The 4786-nt window shown below is 38.6% G+C and overlaps 1 long non-coding RNA gene across 1 annotated transcript in view; it reads left to right on the plus strand.

Moving 5' to 3' along the window:
- Window positions 1-2065, plus strand: part of LOC109386958 (uncharacterized) — a 34304-nt gene extending 32239 nt beyond the window's left edge. The window contains exon 4 of the long non-coding RNA XR_002124875.1: window positions 1930-2065. This is a non-coding gene — a long non-coding RNA (uncharacterized LOC109386958). The remainder of the gene's footprint in view (window positions 1-1929) is intronic.
- Window positions 2066-4786: the final 2721 nt, after the last annotated feature.

Consider the following 4786-nt stretch of genomic DNA (forward strand, 5'->3'; position numbering starts at 1 on the left):
CAAAAGGACAGCAACTTGTCTGTTCCCCTTCCCCCAATTCCCCAGTGCTGTTCCCATCCCCCAATTCCCCAATAAAAATCTTTAAAAAATAATAATAAAAAAATAAAATACAACCTGGTTACTGATTTACAATGATTGGTTTTAAGTATGTATTTTATTCACCAATTGTTTGTAAGCAATTGCTCAGCACGTCTCTTAGGTATTTAATATTCATGCGATACTATGTGTGTGACGCTAGTTATAAAAATGAAAACAATGGTTAGAACTACAGGGAAAAGACTGAATTCAATGGAACTGAGTCTTCATGTTTAGAGAATCATTGTAATGGAATCTGAGTAGCAGGACTACTATTTTTGTGTGACTACGAAATGATACAGAAATGTCAATATGCTGCAGCCACTTATAAAACCAACATTTTCATGTTTCTGACTTTATTATGTTCACATTTCAAAACTAGATATTCTCTTTTCTTTCTTTCGTCAGTTTTTAACTCTGATAGTTGTACAGTGATGCTGGCTTCCCTTCCGCCTCTCCACACTAGCTCCCCTGGGGTTGGTTGGCCCAACAGGCTCCCCAGATCAGCTCCCAGGGGACTCCAGGAAAGCCATTGTCAGCAAAATCAGAAAATGCACAGATCTTCTAATGGCTCAGAGTTCCTTTTCTACAGTACTATTGGTTTTATTTTTCTTTTCTCATTATTTTTCCTTAATAGTTAAGTATGTTTATTTCTAAAATACTCATATATTTTACTGTCAGTTTCACCCCACAATTTAACTCCTTGCTCTGTCACCAATTCACAAATTTACTTATTTCGTATAATTGTTAAATTTTATCTCCTTGTAAAAAAAGAGATCTATTTTGGGTTTACCTTATATTTAACTTTTTCTTCCTCCGTATCTTTTGTTTAGATTTATCTTCCTGTCCTTTTGTCAACTTGACTGGGCTACAGGATGCCCAGATAGGTAATAAGACATTATTTCTGGGTGCATCTGTCAGTGTGTCTCTGGAAGAGATTAGCATTTGAATCACTAGACTAAGTAAAGCACCCTCACCAGTGGCGTCATCCAATCCCTTGAGGGTCTGAATAGGACAAAAAGGTGGAGAAAGGGTGAATTCGGCCTCTCTGCTTGAGCTAAGAGGTCCATTTTCTCCTGTCATAGGACATCAGTGCTCCTGGTTCTTGGGCTTTGGGACTCAGGTGAGGACTTACACTATCACTTTCACATTCTCAGGCCTTCAGAGTTAGACTGAATTACACCACCGGCTCCCCTGGTTCTCTAGTTTGCAGATGGTAGATTGTGGGACTTCTTGGCCTCTATAACCATGTGAGCCAATTTTTATTATAGATAGATAGATAGATAGATAGATAGATAGATAGATAGATAGATAGATAAATAGATAGATAGATCCTATTGGTTCTGTTTCTCTGGAGAATCCTGACTAATACAGATACCCATCAAACTGTAATAGTGGTGGGTACCTCTGGAGAGAGAAGAAAGGGAGTGGGGTGATTAAGAACCTCAATATGTTACTCTGTAAACTTTTCTATTGTTTAAACCATTTGCAATTAGAATGTATTTGTGTATTTGTACAATTTTAAAAGGAGAGAGAGGGGATAAAAACAGCATGGAACTGCTGTGAAACCAGCGAAGTTTTGACAGATGGTCTGTCAGAACTACCAGGAAAAAAAAATGCAAACATTGGGAAAATAACAGAGAAAAAAATGTCAGGGAAATATCCTTAGTTAATTAACACTAAGAAAGAAAAGGAAGAGAGAGTTAGAAAAATAACCTAAATAATTAGAATCTAAAACTAAAGTGGAAAATCTGAGAGATCTTAAAAACTGTTAACCTTGACCACAGCCCATTATATCTGTGATTTACGAAGATCATTTTGTCAAAATGAGAGTATCACAAGTCTTCCTTACAGCTCTATTTCAGAAAGGCTGGAAGGCATCTTTTCATTTCAACACCCAAGAGGAAACGACCATGAGCCAAGAAAGATTTAAATATCCTCAGAGGCAAGAGTTTGGCTTGCCAGCTTTTAAGGAGCCAAGATTGTCATGATGAACAAAGATGCTGAGCAGAGAACAGATTCTCAAGTAAAAGGCAAGAACCAAACAGAGTGACATCTGCACGTCAGATGTTTGGGTTTAGGGTTTTGTTTTGTTTTGTTTTGTTTTTAATTTTTAAAATGTTTAAATTAGAAAATTATTTGATACGTGCCTCATCAGTCAAAATCAGATCACATCAAAGGGGAGACCGCAGCAGCTTTCTGGATATTGAGCTGTCCATATTACATAGCTCCCTTTTTCTTGCACATTGCCTAGCGGTTTCAAAAGCACTGTATCATCATGCGTTATCTCATGGGGTTTTCACAAGTCTAGGGCTGGTACTTTTGACCTTTATAAGTTGGGAAACAGTTGAAAGGAGTAGCTTCAACAGGGCCACCTCAGTGAATGGCATACCTGGGATGCAAATCTATGACTGCCAACTCCAATGTTCCCCACAGTCATTGCTCAGACAATCATTAATGTATTTGATCTTTCCTTGAACCATACTTGTGTATTACTACAAAAGAAGGAAAGTAGGTCGTTTTGGATGGAGGAGAGGAACTTGGGTAGAACATAATATGAAATAAGCTCAGGGAAGCAGGTAAAGGAAGTGAATGAGCAGTGTTGATTTAGCTGGAGGGTTTTCCATCTGTTCCGATTAGGCATATCAAATGCCACTGCAGAACTTTGAAAGAGGAAATGCCATGATCAAAACAGTGTTTGAGGGGCCGGCCGAGTGGCTCAGTTGGTTAAGAGCTCACTCAAGAGTTTGAGCTCTGAGCAACAGCGGTTCGAGTCCAGCCCGAGCTGAGCAGCCGNAGGGCAGTGTCACTGGCCCTCATATGTGGGATCCGAACCAGGGCCCTCTGGCGTCCCAAGCCAGCTCTTAACCAACGTGCCACTCGGCCGGCCCATAAAACTTGAATTATTTCTATAAACCAAGTCTCTGATAGTTCAAAATAACAAACTGCGTATTTTAGTGCCTGAAGAAGAAAACCTACTTCTACCGAAAAGAAAAAGTAAGGAATTGGGATGAAATTAGCCGAGGGGGAAAAGAGAAATCACACCAACTTGTCAAAAGAAGTAGCTCTAGTCTAGATAGTCTATTTATAGCAGCTCTTCAAATTCCAGGTGATCTTAGTTCCTCTCTGAAACAATGCACACTTTCAAAAGGAAAAAAAACTCATATTTCCAAATGTAGAATACCTCATTACTTCCTTACTATCCTTACCTCTTAATTTATCTATATGTTGTCTAGAAATAGAAAATATCTGGAAAGAGAAATATAAACATGCAAAGAATACTCTGAGGCTAGATTTAGTTCAATCTGGATAGTCACATTGAAGCAACACTTACTCTACAAATGATCCACTTAAAATATGTGTTTTAACCTCTTTACTAATGTGTTGACAATATATACCAGTTCAATAAAACAGTTGTATTAAAGGAAACCCACATGAAGTAGACGAGTAGTGAGGAAATGTGAGTGTATTTTAGTTTTGTGTCTAAAGCTAAAATGATAGACTTGACTCTTTACAACATTTAAAAATGAAGTGTGTAGCACATAATTTTTTTACATTCTTCTCCATAGTGTTAGAAAATTGGAAATATACTCCTTTCATTCTATACGCCTTTAGTCACATTTTAGAGAGGTACAGGAAAAGTAAGAAATTTAGTCACCAAGCTTACATTTTAAGAGAAACAAGTTTAAAGACAGTGTAGGTGGGTCTAGAAATGAACATGCACAGAGCTAACTTCGGGTACACAGAGGTAGGGTTTGTGGGTACATAGGAAAATATGGTTCTGCCTGGTTTCTGCCCAGTTTTCCACCATAACTTAGTCTCTACCCTCTGAGCCTTCAAAGTCCAGAGTCTCTGATCTTTCATTCAATAAACTAGAGTTCAGGTACTTTGTTGTTAAAATATACATGAACGTATGACTCTGATCTACCACTGTTACTTTCCTGGCTTTTAAATCCAGATGAATTGTTTATGTAATAATTAAAAATGGCAAAATCTCTGTTGGGTTTACTTGGTGAAAAACAATGAATAACACAAAAGGAAAAAATCCTAATCAGGATAAAGAGAAGAATGAAAAGGTGCTTCAGTTTCATGAGCATGTTATTGGAATGTATGCACACACAGACAATTTATGTATGTTTATGAAATTAAACCAGCTTTTCAGGAAGACGCACATCTGCAACGCCTTTGCTAGCAGACATGTTCTGAAAAGGCCCAATCACAAGAATGGCATGTAGGTGTTCCCATTCAGGGTTAACACACTACAGTTTTACTCAGCCTGTTCATGTGTTTAACTGCCTTCTGTTATTATTTTTCATGCAAGCAATCCAGCCAGAGACCAGTGAATTGAAGCAATTACATTTGGCTTGCTTGCATTCTTCCAAATGAGAACAGAGCCTACAAATTGCAATGAACTCTACCCTTCACCTGTGCTTTCAATAATCTACCTCAGACCATATACACAGGCATAATGGAGGGCTTAGGACACTGTTCAGATGAACCAAGTGGCCCAGAATAGCTGAAGGAAAAAAATATATTTTCTAAAATACAATATGGTGGGCCAACCGAGTGGCGCATTGGTTAAGAGCTGGCTTGGGATGCCAGAGGGCCCCGGTTCCGATCTCACATATGAGGGCCAGTGACACTGCCCTCTACAGCTAAGATGCTGAACAACAGCTCAACCTGGAGCTGGGCTGCCATGAGTCGCCGGCAA

The sequence above is a fragment of the Hipposideros armiger genome, unplaced genomic scaffold, assembly GCF_001890085.2.
Source record: "Hipposideros armiger isolate ML-2016 unplaced genomic scaffold, ASM189008v1 scaffold_142, whole genome shotgun sequence".
Classification (NCBI taxonomy): domain Eukaryota; kingdom Metazoa; phylum Chordata; class Mammalia; order Chiroptera; family Hipposideridae; genus Hipposideros; species Hipposideros armiger.